Source organism: Pteropus alecto, unplaced genomic scaffold (assembly GCF_000325575.1).
Source record: "Pteropus alecto unplaced genomic scaffold, ASM32557v1 scaffold269, whole genome shotgun sequence".
In the NCBI taxonomy this organism is placed as follows: domain Eukaryota; kingdom Metazoa; phylum Chordata; class Mammalia; order Chiroptera; family Pteropodidae; genus Pteropus; species Pteropus alecto.
In genome coordinates this window covers 930,966-954,241 of record NW_006443566.1, presented here as the reverse complement: position 1 = coordinate 954,241, position 23,276 = coordinate 930,966, and the positions used below count along the sequence as shown (strand labels likewise).

Here is a 23,276-nt window from a genome sequence, read left to right as displayed (position 1 = left end):
AGAATTAAGAGAATCCACGATACATACACCTCAGTGCAGTAATGCACAATGGCTGAATACTGAAAGCCTTGCATGAATGTAACTCTTGAATTTAATTTTTTCAATATGCTATCAAGAGACACTCAGAAGGCATCTGGTAAAATTCAAAGACTTCTAACAAAGCATTAACAATTAAATGTAGGAAAAGATGGATTTTTCCTCTAAACTTCAAATAGGGATAAACTTTAATGATCATTCATATCACCAAGCAATACCTTTTAATACCAAAGTTTCCCAACAGACTTTGTCATTTTTTAAAAACTGCAATAACTACTATGACTTTCTAGAATAAAGAACAGGTATTACTGTAACCAGAAGCTACAGAAAAACATTAGGAAACACAACTATCCTTACACACTTTATTCTACATGTACATATAATACCCAAAGATAGAATCACACTAATTTATATGTGGATTTTTTTCTACTTAATATCCAGAACATCTAACTCAATGGGATTCTACATCATTTTTAATATAAGATTATATTCCATATTGCACATATATGTACCTAAATATGTAATCAGAGGAACATTTATGTTCTGTATACCATTTATCTAGGTGTTGGAACTCCCAATTCACATAAAAATGGAATTAGCAATATCTAATACTGAAAAGAACCATGTAAAAGTGATTTTAAGACATTATTTCTGAACTGATTTTAAAAGCCACTCTGATAGGAATGATATATGTATTTTAACAGAAGATTCAGAAAACAAAATATCTGATAATGAAAATTATGTTAAAAGCAGATTTTCAGAACTGATGACAGCATAAGTTCATAAAGGGTAAATACAGAAACATATCAAAATTAAAAAACCCAAAAAGGACATTTAATCAAATCCAACAAGGGAAGAGTCATCACAACCTAACAAAAAGGTACTAACAAGTAATTTCAACAGACATCTAAATCCATACTCAAGTGCAGAGAAATATTGAAGGCAAACATCCAATTTCTCTAGTCTGTTAGAACTATGGCAGAGATAAAGGCTAGGAATAAACAAAGGGTTGCCTGGCCCAATAAGTTGACTTTTTGGGTCCAATTAAGTAGAAAACTATCTGAATCAGAGGACAGCCTTGCCACTCTGAGGCTCAGCCATGCACCCCCACATGAGAGAATTAATCAAATAATGAGAAAATTCAGAGAAAACAGAATGAACTGCTACTTTCCCACATGGCAGAGATAAAGGCTAGGAATAAACAAAGGGTTGCCTGGCCCAATAAGTTGACTTTTTGGGTCCAATTAAGTAGAAAACTATCTGAATCAGAGGACAGCCTTGCCACTCTGAGGCTCAGCCATGCACCCCCACATGAGAGAATTAATCAAATAATGAGAAAATTCAGAGAAAACAGAATGAACTGCTACTTTCCCACATTATCACTTCTCTACTAATAGATGCCCACCTCTTTTTTTTTCTGATATAGACTCAGATTATGAACCATCAACTTTTTTTCTCCCTAAAATTAAATACCTTTATTGCTTCAGCTTACTGTTTTTACAAATATATTATTTTTATAACTTAATACAGAAACATAACAATAATTAAAGTCAGTGTATATACTTCTAGGCTTTTTAATGCATGGATTAAAAAATATTTGCAAAAAACACAAATTGGACTAAACATCACATCTTCTACAATTTGCTTTTTTTCCTGCTTAAAATAACATATCAGGGGCATCTTTTCATTGATACAGACTTCGTCCTTTAAATAACAGTAAAGGGAAATAACCCATCAAATTACAATTTTTAAGTGTGGTAAAAATTAATGGAACCACCAACTTTTAAGGATACAATTAAAATAGTGTCCAGGAGAATAAGAAACAGAATCAAAGAGAATCTAATCATACCATACATGTGTAATATACATATTAAATATTATATATGTATATTTTATAAAGGCTCAACATAATAACTTCACGGAAGACAGGTACACAGAAATCATCCGACATAGAGTCTGTGCAGACACCAAAGTGTGGGTATATAACATAAATAAGCGAAGAAAATACTTTAAATCTCAGGAAACCAATAACGTTTTAGACAAAGTCTGTTCTATGTCAGAGTAGACATAACATGACTTCTATGAAACAAAATACAGAGATAAGAGGGTACAAAAAGGGGAGGAGCTGGAATAAACAAAAAGAGGAACTTAAGAAATGAAATCAATAAACAAAAACCACATTAGAAGTAATGAAAGAATCAACACTGCTGAAAGCAATGTCAACAATAAGGAACACAGAGACCTGAGAAATATCACAAAGCATACGGGACAAAAAGATAGAGATAACATTTAGAAATAAGATGCCAGAGAGGAAAGCTGAAGCCAACATATGTAAAACTGCAGATCCTGAAGAAAACTGAAAACGGAACATTCAAGAGTATAAATAAAAGAAAGCTTTACTGAAATAAAGGAAGATCTCAATCTGGAGACTAAAGGGGGCTCACCATGTATCAGAAAAAAGTAATGAAAGAACCAATAAAAACTAACACATATCCTCATATTCTATTACAGTTGCTGAATTTTAAGCATAAAGAATTCTAAAATCCAGGCAGAAGCATGTCACTTATAAAGCAAACAAAAAAAGGCTGACCTCAGACTTCTCCCACAGAAACACTAAATGTCAGAATAAAGACTAGTAATACCTTGTGCTAAGAGAAAAAAAAATGAATGTGACACATAATTATATTTCCAACTCGGATGTCACTCATGAGTAACAACAATGGGAGGACTAACACAATCACAAGAAAAATCAAAATAACAAATTAAAAAATGGAAAAGACTGACAGTGTTCACTGAATACAGTGAAATTCATCTGCTTAATACTGGAATCAGCATCTATTTATGACTACCAAATGTTTATTTTGATAACTTGTTTATTTAGTGCCAAATGACTGTACAGCAGAAGTTAATTTACTCAAACTATACTCTAAATTTTTCCTTTGTTGTAATTTTATAAAAGCAGTCAACACTCTACCACTACACTACACACAGTACTCATTTAACCAATATTTAATTTACTAACATTTACTGTATGCCAAAGATAGTGCAACACACACGCATGCATATAAAATTGGTGAAATCTGAAGAGGGCCAGTGGACTGTATTGATAAACCAATTTCATGGTTGTAATTATGCCAGATGTTACTTCTGTGGCAAACTGAATTTTTTACAGCTGCAAGCAAATCTACAATTATCTCAAAACAATTTTTTAAAAGTAAATCAGCTAAAACGAACAGCTGTAAACCCAACTGTGACTGTTCCTTCTAGTCTCTTGCTTGTTAACAAGTATAGGTGTTATGGTTTTATTCTCTCACTGCCCCACTAATCCTAAAGTCATTTTTGCTGGATGTGCTTTCATCATTGCTCCTCACTATTGCCACTAAACTTCCTAATCTCCACTAAGATGTTTAATCACTCCTATTCACTCGTCTAATCTCCATGGCTTTTCTCTCACCCTATCACCATTTCAGTACGCATCAAAACTTTCTCCAAATAAGTTTGTCTTTTACAGACAACCCAATATTGGCCACTCTACACGCTGCCATTGTTCTTGTTCCTCATTTTTTTTTTTAACACTTCTGGATTTGATGACATTTCAGAAAGAAATTATTCCAATATTGTTTTACTATAACTGTCCTTAAAAATACAGCAAAGTCTCTTACACTGCTTTAGACTCCATAAATTTGAAAAAGTTGAAAGGAACCAAATATACCTAAGATACTTTATGTCAATACTCACTGTAAAATTCCCAAACCTAACTGATTAGTGCTATATAGTATTTTGAGAGTCAAATTTCAAGAAATAGTTTCCATAAAAGAAAAAGCAGTGCCACATATAACCTTCCCCCTTTTTCAACTCCAAAATCTCAACCTCAATCATTAAGCATGGCTGTAAACGAAAATTAAGACAATAGAGATTATTATTACTGAACATCTCAAGTATAGGGAAAAAGAGTCAGATTACTTGAAGAGTAATGTTGAAAGAATAACATGGTTCTTTGTACCTAAATTCAAATACACTTTTACTCACTCATATAAAATACAAAAAAAAAAAAAAATTAACATTTTTTGATCGCCTTATATACAGTATGAATTGTTAGATTTCAAGCTCATTCCATTTAATCCTCAAGCAAATCTTTGAGGGGGTAGTAAAAGATTTATTTTACAGTTAAAAAAAAAAAGAAACAAATAATGAAAGGCTACAGAGTTAATAAGTGGAAGACAAACAGTCCTTGCCCTAATGCTTTTATTTTCTTATACCACAAAGCCATTAATGCATCATTATTTACATAACTGACATGCAGTACATGACAGTCAATATTTAGTTTATCCTCTTCAACTAAGCAACAGAATGAAATACCTACTGCCATTTTTATTAATTTTTGTTACTTTCTTAATCTCCTAAAAAAGTATATTCTTAAACTATATTCAAAGTCAGAAACAAGTATTACCCATAACATTATTTGCTCATTAAATATTACCTAGTGCTAGGACAACATGTACCAGATTATAAAGCCTGCTGTAAACGATCATATCACTGTATCTGAAACACATTTTCATTTACTGTCATTGCCCTTAAGGAACTGTGAAAAAACATTTAGAAAATCTATTAGAAAACATAACTCATCTCAAATGTCTTCAGCATATCATATATTACAAATCGGTTCCTAGCTCTCTGCCCCTTCCTCTCTCACCTAACCCTACCCCACCACCTCAAAAAGATTCTAAATAGTCTAGAAGAAGCCATAATATTTCACCCGCCATCCTACCTAATGAAAAAACTTAAAAACTCTACAATCCCCATTTCCCTCTTTAGGGTCAAATCTCATTAAAATAACACACATCTACATACCCTAATGTAAATTGTTTTAAATTATCCTTTTTCAAAGACACCGATTAAAAGCAAACTTTTCATATCTGGTTAAATTTTTGTCAAAAGAAAATCTACAGAAGTGCATTTTAGATAAACACAAAATCAACACAAACTCATGGGAATGACAAGCATCAAAATCAGGACAATTTTGGGAAAGGGGTAGGGTTAAGTGTAGGGTATTCAGAAGATAATGTGACTGAGAAAGGATAGTAGTACACATGGGGCTTCCTTAATTTGTGATGTTTTATTTCTTAAACTGGGTAGAGTACACAGTTCTATGAGAGCTATAGCAGATCATCGCCTTGCATTACTGTTCTTTTAACTCCGACATTAAATATTTTTCATCAAAATCTTTAAAAAAGAAATCTCCAAAATGAAATATTACCCAGAACAAACGAAGAACAGATAAAAGCAGAAACGGTCTCTCTTCCCTTGCTCCTAAGTGACCTACAAGGTACTTTTAACAGAACATCCATGGCACCAAAGGCTGCATTTTAAAAGCATTAAGGAAACCCATTTAACAACAGCAACTACAGAAGTCCTCACTTAGCATCGTAGATTGAGACTTTAAGTGAAACAACAAATAACAAACCCAATTTTATGATAGGCTAATTGATATAAACAAGAGTTAAGTTCCTACAGCATCACATCAGCATTAAAGTGCCACTGATCAAAACATCGCTATTCAAGAACCTGCTGTATAGTTTTCAAATACACCTTACTATGTTTAGCTTAGAAATTGGTGCTACAGTGATCTCTACAGCTATCATTAAGTAAACAGCAAATAATAATCAGTATATACACTATAATAGTAATAAACCACCTTCTTATTATCGATGAACTGTTAATGTGCCAATTTAAGGCCAACCCTTCAATTTGTACACTAAATCTCAACCTTACTCCAGCACTTGCCCCCTCTAATTTTTTCCTCTACTGGATTGGTTCCACCAGCATACTAATATTCTTCCGTGGCCTCATTTTTAAGAAAATAAAAAAGAACCCACACCCTACCCTGGCCACAGTTTTGTTCTCTATTCCCTTGTTGTAGCACAATTCCTCTAATAAAAGAATTTGTTAGCCACTGACTTCATCTCTTCGCCTCCTACTCTACAAATCCACCCTACTCAGGTCTTCATTCCCGTAGTACCACCGAAACTGCTCTCACCAAGGTCAATGTAAACACCTGACTTGGGTTCCAGGAGAGATACTCTTTAGGTTCTCTTCTAGTCTACTGGATGCTCCTCACTCTCCCTTGCTAGTACTTCCTCAAGTTCCTGATTTCTAAACATCACAGATCAATCTGAAGCTATCCCTTTCTCTGTCTACAGCGGGGGTGGGCAAACTTCCTGCTGGTGAAATCTGACCACAACCATTTCTTTACACAATGCCTATGGCTGCATCTGCACTCCACTGATAGAGTTGAGTATTTGCAAAAAACCTTATGGCTGCAAAGATGAAAATATTTACTAATCTAGCCCTTCGGAGGAAGTCTGCAGACCCCTGGTCTTGACTCATTTTCTATGGAGTCTGGATAAAATCTGGTCTCATGGTTTAAAATTCACTCTACGTGCTGATGACTGACTCCAGCCCCATCTCTCCCTTAAATTCCAGACTCGTAGCCCTCTGCCTACACCAGCTCTCCAATCTGTATCCTAAACAGGATTCTCAGATGTAAAACAACCAAAACTCCTGATATTCCTCATACCCCAAACCTCTGATTCTACAGTCTTCATCTTAATACATGACGATTTCAACTTACACAAGCTTAGGCTAAAAATCTTGGAGTCATTCTTAACTTTATCAGCTGATTCTTTCAAACTACTTCCAGAATATACCACTTCTATTGTTTTTATCCTAATCCAAGCCACCTCTGACTAATGCAACATTATCCTAAGTGATCTCCAGCTTCTCTTATTCAAAGAGATTAAGTCATTCCATACCCTCCAATGGCTTTTCACCTTACTCAGAGGAAAAGCCTAAATCCTTTTCAAAGTCTACAAGGCTCTTCATGATCTGGCCCCCTTGCTATCTCTAAGATAATCTTTGATCACTTCCCCACTCTAAAAACACTGGTGCTACACTGGTGCTATCTTGTTCAAACAAATCAAGCACACTCTGACCAGAAGGCCTTAACATTTACTGTTTTCTGCCTGGAATATATACTTCCTTTATCCCATATTCGTATGCCTGCCTTCCTCATTTCTATATAGCAACCCCTATACTTCTATATAGCAACCCATACTTCCTAGGATTATCTTATTTCCCTTATTCAACTCTATTTTCCTATGAGGCAGCACTTTTCTCTAACTCATATATTATTAGTTTAATATCTCTCTCTCCCAAGACAGCATCAGTTTCTAAAGGCAGATTTAACTATCTTATTGTCTGCAATGTCCAGAGTGCCTAGCATACAACGGGCACTCAATGTATTTGTATATGCTATTTCAATCTCTCCCCCTAATGTATTCTTACCTTACCCATTCTATCCATTGTATCAACAAATTCAAATTGGTTGATTTGTACCAATGCTCTACTACATATTCTTCATTCTATGATTTTCTGATATTTTCTAACCTTTCACTGCTTGGTCAATCCTTCAACCATTCATTTCTAGGTGTCTACCAACTTTACCAACCAAAAAGTCTACAGTGTATAAAATTTATGTTCTACTCTTTGCAATGTGTCTTTATGCCCCAGGACAGTCCCACCTTGGCATTCCCTGAACATATTGGGTGCATCACATTTTATTAATTCTGAAGCAAACTCAGTATTATTTTACTGGCTTTCATTAATATCAACAGTTGTAGTCTTTGATACAGTGAAGTACAATAATGAGGACCAAGATGAAGAATGGAAAATTCTCAACTTAACACAGGTTGGTTTGCTTACATAAAACTTTTTATAATTTACATGTGTAAGAGTAGACTGCTGCACATAGCAGTAGAGAAAAAAGTAATGTGGCAACAGGAAATAAATGAAGAAAGATAATTCCAGAGGTAAATTTTTAACTCCAAGGACTGAGCTGCTTGCTAAATCTCATATCCTTTACATAGGTGATTATAATACTGTGACATTAATACAGTTTTATAATACTGTTGGTATACTGCCTCAATATGCAATTTTTACTGGCACTGAAAATGCACTGAATTATGCCTGAAAGTTTATTAGTCGATTATACTAGTACTCAAGTTAATTTCTAAACACCTCAGGGTATAATACCCATTTTTATTAGAAAAAGACTGTTTCAAGTTAAATAATCTTGACTTATCAGCCTTTTCAGAAGTGTAACCAAAGTATGCAACTACTAGTCCCAAATATTTAGGACTATATTTTAAAATTGATATACATTAAATCAATTAAAGTGGCAAAGTTCTCCTTAGCAGGGAAGAAAAACAGAGCTATCCACAATGCAAAATAACCCATTCATATCCAGGCTAAAAAGTGCTAATGTAAAACAGTTCACAATTACTATAAGACATGAAATTTTCTGATGCAACCAAAGTACTAAGAGAGGTATTTCCCTAGAAAGCAGGGGCTGTAAAAATCTTTACAATATTGTATGTATGTTTCTGTGGTTTGAACCGAAGGATATTCCCAATGTTCTCTAGTGTAATCCTCAAGTGACAAAATGTCACTAAGAATTAGGTGCTTGAGTACTGACAACTCCAAAAGGATCCTACTCAGTCCCCAAATATATCATACTACCTCCCAGAAAAAAAACTGAAGGGTACTTCTGCATATTTAAAGGGCCTGGATTCTCTTAGCATCGAAGTTTTAATTCAGTTTTTTAAAGTTTTAAATATATACATTTTTAAGTTTTAAAGTTTATCCCAGACTTTCTGCCACTAATCATGTCATGGGATTCTTAGTTCCTCCACTCCACTGTAACTCCTTCATAGAGCACAAAGCAGTGGTTGTCAAACTTTTATGTGCATCAACATAACTTTTGGGAAGTTAAATATGCAGACATCCAGGTATTATTATCCAGAGGTTCTGATTCAGTTGCTCTTGAGTGAGACACAGTGGCATTTTTAAACACCCCAAGAGATTCTGGGGCAAGTGGTGCATGAATCACACTTTGAGAAACAATGGTACGTGTTTCTGATTATGAAAAACGCCAGAACGTTTCTCTAAAATATAATGAATATTGATTTCTCTTTAATACACTGAAGTTTGTTCTAAAGAATACTGAAAAACTGGGAAGACTTAACATTACTGGCAGTATATTTTACAGTATAGCTTCACTTTTTGTCAAAAAATAATGCCAAAACCCCACCTCTCCATAGATTCTAAATAATAACCAGATTTATTCTTAAGATTAGATATCAAGTCCTCTGACAGGAGAAAAGATTTATGAGAAACCAAGTATCTGAACAATCTGTTGCTGCCCTGGGTAAGAAACACAGTGCATACCACAGATATCACTGTAATCCTTTTGATTATTCCATTTCAATTCATTCAGTGTTATTACTCTCTAGGAATTACTCTTAATCACCCATTTTATATATCGTTTTCAAACTACCTAATAGAAAATATGTGCGCTATCCAGTAAAAAGGAAAAGCAAAGACAGAGACTGTGAGGCAGGAATGTGCCTGAAATGCTCAAGGAACTACAAGGAAGGTAGTGTGGCTAATTCTCAGCAAGAGTAGACTCTAGAGACACATGGTCATAAAGTTAACAATGGAGAGAGTAACAAATCATACAGGGCCTATGGGTCTTTGTAAGAAAATCCGAGAGGGTTTTGAGCAATGGAGTGACTTGATATGATTGCCATATTGAGAATAAACAGAAGAGTTGAAAAGTAAGAAAACAGAGACCCATTAGGAGGCTCGAGATTATCAGCCTGAGCAACTGGAGACTATAGTTTCTATTTAACAAAATGCAAAAGACTGCGGGAAAAGCAGGCTTGAGAGGGGGAAAATGAGAAGCTTAGTTTTGAACACTACGATATATTACCATACAGGGTTATATGTGATAACAGATGTGCTAACTTAACCTACAATGGGAATTGGGAGGTTAGAAGAAGTAACTTCTAAGTTGAAGCTTGAAAAATAGAAAGGAATTTACTAGGCAAAAGGGGCTGGAGAAGGAAACAGCACAGGTGAAGTTCCCATGTAATACACAACTCCTATTATCTTCAAGAACTGAAGCGTGCAGGAGCGCTACAAAAATACAAAGAGATGTAGCAAACTGTTCACTGAAACCTTTTTATCTTGAGGGCAGTTAGAAGACAAAGATTTTTATGGAAAGGATGAGCAAATGTACTTTTCTAAAAAGGTAATTCTGATATGGGGAATAAACCAGGGAAAAGAAGTGGCAGTAATTCAGGCAAAAGATAATGGTCTGAGCTAGGAAAAATGAAGATTCAAAAGCTACTTCAGGGGCAAGATGTAAGCGACTCATGTTGAGATAAGGGAGGATAATAGCATTAAGAAAGTTAAGAGCTAAGCAAAGTAAAGAAACCAAGATCCAAGGAAAATCTAAGCTCAAACAACCAGTAAGTAAATAACAAGCATGTTTCACCGCAACCTCAGTGCTTATTACACAGCTATAAAAACCTACACATTATGAATACAAGTATTTATTCATGCAAGATTTCTATGTTTTGAAAATACAATTTCACCAAAAATAAATTGACCAATTCAAGTATTAATATTTACAGTATATTATATACTTTAAGCTTAAAACCAGTAACAACTCTTCCCTCAATCTTCAATGTCACTATATAATTGCATAATGCCTGTTTTATAATACCGTAAGTACCTCATCTCTATCTATTAAGTAAAAACCAGAAATGGCTGTATATATTTAAAATACAAAGAATATATAAGAATTTCTGGAATGTAAAATCAGTATCTCTTTCATATATTTAAAGTAAACCCACCAGATTATTTATTTGACCAACAGATTAATTTAAAGATGTTTAACATTTAGTATTTTGAGAGTCAAAATGAATATTTGCTGTCTTAAAGCAAAAAATGAATAATATACTTGGTGGGCAACTTAAGACAATAAATCAGAAGCTGTTTTGACAAGGTACATATAGTAAAAACTTTAGGATTTCTGCTTGTTACCTTGAAAATTTTCAATCATATTTCTCAATTTAAATTCATAAATGCAGAGAAAACTACCGTGATGTTCTACTCTTCTCTATATAACAATGAAAAAATGGTAAGTGAACATTGGTTGGAAATATTCCAAAGGTCCCCACACAAAAGTTACACATACTATACTTCTGGCATGGAGAATTTTGGTTGCTATGCAATGGCAGGACACACAGCAAATGTATGAAAGCATAAATTAAAGCACAAAAATCAGAAGGTTTTCCTGCACATGTCTCAAGCCATTTATTTTGAAAGGAACTTGGAAATTATCAATTAAACCTTGTTAAAGAGAGAAGAAAAAAATAAAAGCAGCAGCCAGTAAGTTATATGACCTGCCAATAGTCAAAAATCTTATAACCAGCAAAATAAAAACTACAATATTCAGATTGCAAGACTGGTGCTCTTTCCACTTTACATTTTCTCAACTTAATTCTTGTTATCAAATTAACAGGGATCTATCTCTAGCAGGATACATCCTAAAAGATACATATATTCACATTCAAACAGGAACTTTCTTACAATTAGAATACAGTCAATATTCAAAGAGTTCTGGCTCTATGATTCAACATTTTTTTCTAGGTTTTAAATTTTATTTGGTAGTAGTTTCTTAATATGATGCTTTAACATGTATATTAAAAACCTAGACATCAACCAATAAAGGTCTTCTAAAATAACACAACACAAAACAAAATAGACGATCTCTATGTGCTTCCCTGCCCTTCTCCATTAATACCAATCTCAACATTGAAAGGATTACAGAGAGATACTAGAGTGCTCCAAAAAATTTCATGTTAGTCAATTCTTATAGACTACAGTAAAGCTTCTGCATGAATCATAAAAAGCTATGGGTTTCTCTGAAAGAAATGGATGTGCCTCAGCATTTAACTTTCCTGATGTGTAACCTGTATTGTGGATAGAAAACCACTGTCACGACAGAATTTGGAGAGACAGAATGGTTTCCAATAATAGGCAAAGACATCAGATGATGATTCATTTTTTCTCTCTTTGTTTATTCTGTATGCAAAACATATCATAGGAAAACCAGGCTAGACTGAGAGGAAGGAGGAATGAAAATTGGTAGAACTGGAACAGCAGTAACTTAAGATTTTCAGGTAAAACCATCTTACCGTTGGAAAGTAACAATGATTTGAAACAGCTCCTGATTAAATTAAAAGAAGTGCCAAAGCAGGACTGCATTTGAACATCAGGAAGACAAAAATCATGACCACAGAAGAAATACACAACTTTAACATTGACAAAAGATTTTTGCTTACCTTGGTTATTAAGTCATCAATTCAAATGGAGACTGCAGCCAAGAAATAAAGAGAAGGCTGAGACTCAGAAAGACAGCAATGGAAAAATTAGGAAAGATCACTAACAGCAAAGATGTGTCATTAGAGACAAAGGTTAATATTATCCACACCCTTGGATTTCCAATTACTATGTAGGGACACAAAAGCTGGACTGTGAAGAAGGCTGATAGGAAAAAAAAATTGATTCATTTCAAATATGGTGTTGGAGAGTTCTATGAATACCATGACAAATAAGTTGAGTCCTAAAACAAATTAAGCCTAAAATATCACTGGAAACCAAAGTCACAAAATTGAAATTATCCTACTTTAGGCACATCATGGAAGGAAGGGTTCTTTGGAAAAGATATTAATGTTGGGGAAAACAGAAGGCAGTAGGAAAAAAAGGAAGACCAAATATGCACAGGATTGACTCTATAAAAGCCATCAGCGTAAGTCTACAGATACTAAGTAGGGCTTTGAGAACAGGACATTGTGGACATCACTCATAGGGTTGCCAAGAGTCGGAACTGACTCAAGTCACGTAACACACTCATAAAGAGACAGGGCTAATAACCAAAACTTAAGTGCCGTTCTAACCAATAAGCCTTTCTCTAATTGATTTGATCAATTCTGAACCTAGAAAAAGAGAAAACCATCATATGATATGTCATTCCAACGTCTACAAAAATGTATTGATGCTTTTTTAAAAAAAGCCTGAAGATAGCTTTCTAAAAATCATACAAACCTTGAAGAATACACACTGATAAAAATTTAGAAAAGTGACAAATATAATAATTTTAAAAAATAAACATTAGAATACTCATACAAAAAGCTGATAGGAACTTTCAAAGCATTCACCTTATGAAGTCTCCAACGATGTTAATTCTCAAAACATTTATTATTCCTCTTTGAGAAACCATTTCAGAGCCTATAACATATTCATTCAAGTAGCTTAAGCTAATATTTAATCACTGAAGATGTGTTCAACTATTAAAACTAATAATTCAATGAAAATACTGGTAAATATGGTAGAATGAAAGTTGGTTAATATTGTTTCACACCAAAAACAAAATGGGATTGAAGAGAAAGTAAAAATGACCTGCTGCTGTAGCTCTTGCGTTTTCAACAAGATGTGAATTCAACCCCAAAAGGCTTCAACTAGGCTGTTACTGGGTTGAAATAGTTTCTATTTTATGAGTTTACTTTTAAGTCATAGTTTTACCATCGAAATGCACAAGTTCAAGAGCTATGAAGTATGCCATGTTATTGCACTTTTTTTTTCCTGATACAAAATGATCTTCAGTTAACATTTTAGTCACTTTTAGGGATAAAATCACAACACAATGAATCATTAATTAAAAATAATTAGAGCAGCAATTCTCAAAAGGAAATGGAGTACCACATGTAAGAATTTCTAGAGAAATTCTTGATTTCAATAAGCCTGAAAAACCTTATTGACTATTCAAATAGAGTTATACTTGGAAAACAGACCAAAAAGAAAAAAAAACTAAACCCCCAAATCCAACTGATTATTCTGTTTAATATACTACAGAAAGTAAAACTATAAAATCTCATTAATGAGTAGGGTATAGATTTAAGAGAATTTCAGAAATGATTTAGAAAAGGAGCAGTCAAAATCAGTTTAAAAAAGGCTGTAGAATTTTAAAAGTCATGTTATCAAATTACTTATAATATTCTGCAGGATTATAGTAAGACAACTAACACTAGCCTAACACTCAAGGCCACTTAAGGGATTGGTAGTATGTTGGAATTAACATACCAACTATATGTATAATTATTTTTAAAGTTTATGACTAAAGTTTATGTAACTCCCTGAAGGTCTGAATAAACTATTTGCCTCTTTCATAAATAGTACAAAATAAACTTCAATCCAATCATTTTGAAAATTCTAGAATACTAAATTATTTTACTTTTAACTGCACCTGAAAATTAACTTTCAATTGAAACCAATTAATTCTCTGAAGGCTACTACTACTTACCTGTTTCTGGCATGTACTAGATATGTCAAAGGGCACAGAAGATATTAATTTAATATTACTGAATGCCTACATTTATATGCCAGGCCCTGATACAATAAAAATTAAAACAAAGTCTCTACCTTCCAGGAGTTCACAGTAGAGCAGGCAAACCACATATGTAAATAATGATAATTCACTATAAAAGAGTTCTAACAGAGATAGGTCTAAGGAAACCTTCGCACAATAAAGAACCGGGATCTTGACGGATAAGGAGGTCTTCCAAGAAAAAAAGATAGGGTTGGAGTGGAGAGAGAACAGTTTGGGCTGAGAAAACATATAAAAAGACAACAGCATTTGATGTTCTAGGACTGGGTAAGAGGTTTTACATGACTGTAGTACAGGGAGAGGAGAAAATGGTTGAGAAAAGAGAGACGTCTGGACTCAGCAATGGTGATTAAGAAATTTTAAATTATTCAAATCTTCAAGCTATATTTACAAGCAGAAATCTATTCTAAGATACTCGCTTTCCAGCATGAACATAAGAGTGTTTTCATTTCAGTGTCCTCTGTATATCAAGATAGGAAGATTTCCCAGATAACTATGAGAAAGTGAGGAGGGAAACTCGTATCTGGACAATTATGTTGTCAATAAAACATAATGAAGACCTGCCCCATGCCCAGCCCCTCTTCCCGCTGCTCTCCCCACTATGTCTGACTTCTTGCACATCTAGAAATTTGCTTTTGAGTATGCTGTACATTAACTTTGAGTCAAGGATTCCCCATTGTTGTAAAATAATTTCAGTTCAGTGCTGTGATACTGGGAGCCAGGCAGGCCAAAGAATGGGTGTGAAGAGAAAAAAAATGATACCCCAAAAGGCAGCAGTCAGAACCTTTCTTTATGCTGAAACAAGGCTCATTTAAGTCTTCTATTTACCTTTTATTCCTCCTCAGAGATGGTAGAAAATATTTCATTTAACATACTGGATAAAATTGCGACTTGCAGCTTCCTGGAAAAAGGCTTTTCTTACTATTCTAGTCTCATCAATTGTTCTTTTTCTAGATACTACTGAGAAAAGTTAAGGAAATATTCTTCTATTCCTGCCACTGAAAAGAGCTGACCCAGCAGATCTGGTGCCCATGAACGTACACAGATGAAACTTTTTACGTCACAAAGAGATCTTTACATTTCTGGATTTTTATTTTTTTGGCTAGTATTGAGACATCTGGTTACCCTTATTAATTGGCTGGCAAAAGAACTGTCAAACAAAACTTAAAGTTAACAGAGCTGCCAAAAACTCCATGAAAGAGAATGAAAAACTAAAATGGCTCTTGAAAAGTTTAACGAGGAAGAGGAACATATTTTAGAAGCAGAAAATAAAAACTTGGTAGGCCAGGAAAAACTGAAAACTGAATTAAAGAAAACTTCAGATGCCCTTTCTTTGGCTCAAAATGTAATGACAATGAAAATGCACTCAGATTTTCAAAAAAATATGAGCAACGCCTAAAACACTCAGAACTTCAGGATTATTCATGGAAAGGCAGTAAGATCTGTGAACTGTATGAAAGATGACTATAATACACCATGTGAAGATTATAAATTTATGTTAGCCTCCAGAAAATTTTAGTTCAGAAAAATGTCCTATGACTGGCCAATATTTTAATGTCACACATAAGCTGTTATGCTAGCATTATCACGATATTTGATGATGTTTCAGATATTTTAAAGCCTATATTCCAGCTCTTAAATAAAATATAATCATGGTGAACACCTTATTTAACATTGATAGTAACACTGGTTTACCAATGGAAGGAAAAATTCATTAGCCAGTTACTTCCAAAATTAGATTTTTAAGTTGCATGAAACCATTAATAGCCTTAAAGGCTTTGATGAGTTTCCACTAATAATAATCAGATGATGATAATGATTATGTGCATGAATATATAGTATCCAGTATCAGCAAATCTGTTCACGGAGATTAAATAATAAATGATCAGAATTTGCTACTATATTTATAGGGAATATACCTAAACTAGTATCATTTTCTCTAAGATGTTTCTGTATTCTGAGTCAGGCTTTAGGAGTTAATGAAAGGAGTGTTTAAATTTATAGCCTAAAACTCAGCAATGTATAAAGGAGGAGACAAAAGATCTATTAAGAGAATACTGCAATGGTTAGGAAAAGAGCAATGAGGTCTAGAATTCCTCCTAAACACAGAAGGAAAGGAAAATCAATCAAAGATGACTTCCCCACCATTAACCAGGACAGGGAATACTCAAGTTAGGAATAGATTTTAGGACAGTATCTATAGAACCACCATATGAAGCATTCCTAATAAGCAAAAAGATATGTAGGCCTGAAAGTAAAAGGACAGTGTTTAAAGAATGAGAAGCAACAAGGACAGAACACATCAGAAAATACTAACTTCTCAGCTCAAGAGCTCAAGAATGGAATTAAAACACTAGCACAGAAAAGATAACCAAAATCATGAAAAATAAAAAAACTATGAACAATGGAGAATCACTTGAAAGGACTAAAGGACTGAAAGGTTTTCGGTGGACTTAGTAACCAAGAGATTATTAACAATTGCAAAAAGAAATTTCAATAGTGAGAAGTGGCATAATAACAATGGGCTAAATTTAAATAAGATTAAAACGAGTTTCTTAGTTGCACTAGCCATATTTCAAATGTTCAACAGGCAAATGTGGCTACTGACTATCAAATGTTCAGATATTGAACATTTACAACCACACCAATATTTTGTTGGAAATATGGCTACTGACTACCAAACGTTCAGATATTGAACATTTACAAACACACCAATATTTTGTTGGAAAGTAGCTAACCTAGACTCTCATTCCCAAATATGAGCAGACAACTACAAACAACAAACATTCCAGGAACCCAATAACATGGAAGAGATACACCAAACTCAAACAGAAAACTTGCTGAGGAAACATATTTCACACAGAAAAAAATGAAAATGTAATTTAAATTCTCAGAGTATTTCTATCAGATTGGATTCATAAAATTACAAGTAATAAAAATTAAAAGCAGCAGATTGTCTAAAATAAAACTTTTAATAGACGAACGAAATGAACACAGCTTAAAATAATTAGTGTGAAGTACATGCCAAGGGACTCTCCCCAGAGTGCAATGTGTTCTCACTCAAAAAGTATCTGAATACCTACTATTTATCAGGTGAAGAAGTAGAATAGAACCAAAAGACATCTAATTTAAGTTTCAAAAGGGGAAAAGTCAGACACAATTAAAAGAGGGGTAGGATAGATAGCAAGAGGAAGAGAGAGGGAATAACTCTAAGGGCTATCTTCAGACTAAAACAGTAGTAAGCAGAAGTATGAAAAAAGAGCACATTTACAATGAGACTGAAGTTTCAGATCTTAGGACAAAGAAAAAAATTCTAAAGGCCCTCAACCTTGGAGTGGGAAAGTTAACAAACACAGCATATCTGATAAGCTGCCTTTATAAGTAAGAACTAGGTTTGATATCATACTTCTCATCTACAACAATGAATGGTAATCATCATTTTTAAATTATCTCCAGAAATAAATTTTTTTAAAGATTCAAGTGGGGGGGGCGGTATTTTAATCTAATCAAAAGCTCATTCTTCATACATGAGGACAAAATGAAGACATATCTGATCTGAGCATGCAAAGCCTCAGATAATCACTCATTAAAAATGTTATGACTCATTATGAAAATATACAGAACACAAAGCAAAAAGTGCTTTTAAAAATGAGAAGTGAAATCAATTACCATATTGGAAAACTTTCTCACCTGATAAAAAACAGATCAAATAAAAATTAAGACAAATAAAAATTAAGTATGTAATACATAACAACATAATCTGAGAAAGTTCTCTATACCAAAGAATAAAATACATTATTTTCAAACATCCAAAAAATATTTATAGTAATAAAAGTATTCTGATTAAGGAAAAAAAGTCTTCATTCCAAAAGGCCAATGAAATTAGAATTTAACAGAAAGCCAAATAATAATAATTTTAAAAATCCTGACTTAAAAAATTCAATTAGAAATTTTAAAATGTACTTCTAAATACTCCTGGGCTAAAAAAGAAAAAAAAAAAAATCATGTCTAGACTTAAGTAAAAATGAAATCACTCCACATAACTGCATCAAAACCTATGCAATATGATCAAAGCAGCAAAGTTTAGAAAATTTATGTTTAAATGTTTTCAGTAAAAAACGAAGAATCAAAATAAACTAAGTATTCGACTGAAGAAATTAGGGCCAAAGAATAACCCAATAAAAACTAAATTAAATAGAAAACAAGAGTTGGTTTCTTGTTAGCTTCTTTAAAAATACCAAATGCAAGGAATGAGTCTTTGGTTATGTCTGATTCTTAAAAAGTGGAAGAGGATACAATGTTAATACAAGAGTCAATACATAACAGATTTATAAATTTAAACTTTATATCAATAACTTTTCTAATAAAATATTAAAGGAGGTAGGGAAAAGAAATCAATAACCATAGGAAAAATGAGAAAAGAACCAGAGTTCTATCTCACAATAAGGCAACAAGACCAGAGAGTTTTACGGCAGAATGTAACCACAGATTTCAGAAATTGGCAATTCCTATTAAGCTGTTTCAGAGCACAGGAAAAGAAATCTTTCTAACCCATTCTAAATAGTGCTTCTCATTTATAGACATAAAATAAAAATATCAGCACATAAAAACCACAATACTATGACCAAGAATAGGTTTTTTTCAATGTTAAAAATATTTCAACATTAAGAAACATTATAATTTATTACATCAATACACTGAAGAAAAACCTGTATGATCACCTCTCTTAACAATTGCTGAAAAACTTCGAGATTCAAATTCTGTTCTGCATACTGTTGGCAAACTAGGAAGAGAAGCAAAGTACCTTAACTTGGTCAAGTATCTAACAGAAAACTAAAGGAAGCATTCTGAAAGTAAAACTCTAGAGGTATGCCCGTTAAAATTAGGAACAAAGATGTCCATTATCAACACAATGAACATCTGAATATCCGTCTCTGGCAATATAATTAAGTTAAAAAAAATTATCCAGGTGACACATTTAATTGTATCCTAGACATTACTGAAAAACAAGGACTTGCCCTAACAAGAAGCAGAATAGGCTATAAATCTAGATTGAAATACATGAAATCGACTTTATCTACAAAAAAACAGCAATTTTATATGATTTAACCCAACATATAGCTACAGGGAAGGGCTGCAGCAGAAATGCATTCCACCTTTCATAAATGTTGCCCTTCTAATTTTAATAAAGCAACATGCAATTAGCAGGAACTACATTTCACTACCTTGAACCTGCTTTCATTGTCATAAAAATGTTTTCTCTTTGGATAAATTCCTATTGTTCTTATTTATAAAAATTAAGTAAACTTTTCTGTTTAAAGCAGAAAATTTAAGACAGTTCTTATTTCAAGCCATTCTACATTATCGAAGTAGAAATCAGAAATTTCCACATTAGTAAAATTTTGATCTGTTCCCCATACAGCAAAATACCACACAAGATGAAAACAGCAATAAAACAGTCACCCAATGACAGACATGTCCAAAATTGAACTATCCAGGCCCCCTTTCCACCATTTCTCTTGGAGTCTCCCAGTACTTTAGGTTCAAGTTTGAGATCTTCCTCAGCATTTCTAACTATTTGACACCAGAATCTACCTTTCCCTCAAAATATTCACATCAAAGGAAATCCTCTTTAAACACTACTTACACCATCTCAATACAAATCCCAATCACCTCAAATCTAGAATACTTCAGAGTTCTAATAACATATGACCTTATGTAACTAAATCTTAGCTATTGTGCCCCAAATCAGCACAAGAAAGGACACTTTCAAAGCCTGAATGGACATAAGGAGGAAAAAAGTAGTGAATAGTATATAATCCCCTAGCTGTGCTAATAACATGGTGCTGACAAAGTCAAGTTAAACAGCTAGAATAGCAGCCTCCAGTAGAGTTCTCCTGGTCTAGACTGACCAGACTTAAATCTTTCCATGCACTATACAATGAAAATGAAAATCAACTAATTAATAAAACATCTTTTTAAATTCCCTGTCTGCACTAAAAATAAGTTTAACATTTAAATACTAAAATGAGTGCTATATTCTGAAATCTGTTCTGAACAATCAAGAACATCCCTAAATTACAAGAGTCAGTATCAAGGACTCACGTGTTCACTGTCAAAGGTATAATAAATAAAAGTGGCCCAAATCAAATTAAAGGGGAGATTTTGAGGACTTAAGTACTTTTCCAAAATAATCAACACTGACATTTACTAATTATATAAAAAAGGAACTAGCATAATTCCACAAAAAATATAAAATTAAAGTTAGTTTACAGATTAAGAAACCCTTCATAGTCTTTGTAACTTAAAGGTACCAAAATAAATGAGACTATGCATACAATATTAAAGACAAATGTTTTAAAACTCCAATAAGAAGCCAATGGGCAGCAGGAACAGAAACCTGACCAAATTGCCACACAGAAGAGTGCAGGCAGTAGAGAATACAACTTCTAACAGCCTATCATACTGTGTCCAGCTTCCCTAGCTTTTCCCTGCTACAATGAATGTTTTCATGATCAACCAACACACACTTTTATGAAGCTGGAAGAGTATGCAAAATTATTCTTCGCAAATTGTTTATTAAATACAGAAACACTTTATCATGATCATCTCATCCAAGCCAAAATATTCCAAATTAACATATTTTACTAGTATTGATTTTTGGCTATGAGAAAGGACTACTTCTGTGAGTAAAATACAGGACACAACTTTTCAGAAAATGCCAACATTATGTCATGCTATTCTGGCATATGAATTCTTAAGTCATTAAAGATAAACCAAAAGACTAACACTATCTAAATATATTATATCAACCACACTGTGTCTTTCAAAAAGCAATTACTCCTAAGGATCATGTCAAGGAAACTGTTTGCTAATACCTGAAGTCAGCCTGAGTATAACAATTCAGGTGAAGGTTATTTTTCAAACAGACAAAAAGCTAAATTAAGTATACTACTAAACTGTCTCAGATGGCACAGGGACTGGCAGGTGGAGTGGGGTGGGAAGAATATGGCAAGCCAAAGACTTTTACCTAAAGCAATAGTGGTAGCTCTAGATATCACCCAAATATCAACTGGCTTATCCAGTTGCTCATATGGTTATAAACTTCTCTACTCTCTGGCATTAGTTCTACTCTGGGTTATTAGATGTCCTTGCCACAGTTTATTAAGTTGGCTATTTAACGTTTTTCAAATTTAATGCATACACATTTTGTCATTACCTGTGAATCAGGAAAGATGACAGAATTCTTTAAAACTCAAGAAAACACAAAGTAAATGATTTCACAAATTATATATTAATATACACACATAACATTCTATGTTCTAGATTCCTAATAAAATTCATATTCCTTAACATTCAGAGTACCTCTTCCTAGAACTGCAGTTTATAAGTACTTAAATTAAACCAGTGTTTATTTAAAAAATCTGTTTTCTAGACTCCACCCCATTGCTGATTCATAGTAACTGAGATGGACACAGGGCACTTACAGTTTTAAAAGTTTCTCAGGTGATTCAAATAGGCAGCTAAATTTGAGGAAATTACCCTAAATGTCTGCTTTGGTTTTTGAACCCTTACATCTACCCTAAAAACTTCTAAACTGCAAAGTCCTGGGTACCAAGTTAGAATGGCCCTTCAGCCTCCTTTATGGAACTCTCACTTGCCAGACTCCCAATATTTTCCTTCCTAACTCTAAGGAAAAAGGAAGCAGTAGCTTGAGATCATTAGTCACAGAAATAAGGGTAAATTTAATTCACTGTGTCACAGTCCAGGCACTTAGCTAAATGTTTTATAAGTGTTTTTAGATAATTTCATTTCACCCCACAACAATCTCAGAGGAGGGGACACACAAACTGAAGTAGTGTGTCTAAGGTTACTACCCACAAGGTTTTAAATACTAATCTAACTGAAAGAAGACTTCCATTATTAAGCTTAAGATGTTAAGTATTAATACTCTAAGCACTAACTAAAAAATACTCCTAGTCAGTCCTTTTAGATTGATATTTTATCACCAAGTGTCTGTAGAGTCCACTCTAATATTAAAAGCAAAAAAAAAAAAAAAGCATGACATAATATGAAACCATTTTAATAAAAATTCTGGAAGGGCTATTTATAGAATCCTCCTGATATTTTATAGCATAAAAATATGTTCCTATGAAAATTGATTAATTCCAAAATTATAGGATTGGAGGTACTTTTATTTTCCCCTTTTCTGCATTTTCTAATTTTTCATAATAAATGTATACTAACAAAAAAAATTTTAGTACAAGCAGCACTATGTAGAGGCATACCTTGTTTTACCGTGCTTTCCAAATGTTGCATTTTTTATATAAATGAAGGCTAGGCCCTCCACCAGCAAAATGTCTGAAATATTGCCTATAGTTCAAGAACCCATCAAATCCAACCTTGCTTTGCATAAATATGATACTTCAAATATAAAGCATATAAAATTATATTTTCGAGATATAGGAATATGTGTAAAGCTAGACAGAATGCAGGGCAATCATTCTCCAAAACTGTGCTATCCAATTCAGTAGCCACTAACCACCCACGGCAAGTAGGCAAATGACATGTGGCTAGCACAAACTGAAAAATTCTGTAAGTGTAAAATACTAGATTTCAAAGACCTTGCATAAAAAAAGGATTATAAAGTATCTCATTTTTAAAATATCAAGTATTGAAGTATTTTAGATATATTAGGTTATATATAGTAAAATTTAACTTTACTTATTTCAGTATGGCTACTAGAAAACTACAAGTGATTTGCATTTGTGGCCCACATAGTATTTCTATTGGACAGCGCTGCTCTAGAACCTTGTTACTCAGATGCTGCTAGCAACATGGGCACCACGTGGGATTTTGTTAAAAAGGCAGATCCTTGGACCCCTCC

The 23,276-nt window shown here is 33.5% G+C and overlaps 1 protein-coding gene and 1 pseudogene across 4 annotated transcripts in view; one reads left to right on the top strand and one right to left on the bottom strand.

Annotated features, from left to right (window-relative positions):
• WAC (WW domain containing adaptor with coiled-coil) overlaps positions 1-23,276 on the bottom strand; it is an 80,349-nt gene that overhangs the window by 47,095 nt on the left and 9,978 nt on the right. The window lies entirely within an intron of this gene.
• LOC112472841 lies at positions 1,591-18,067 on the top strand (annotated as a pseudogene).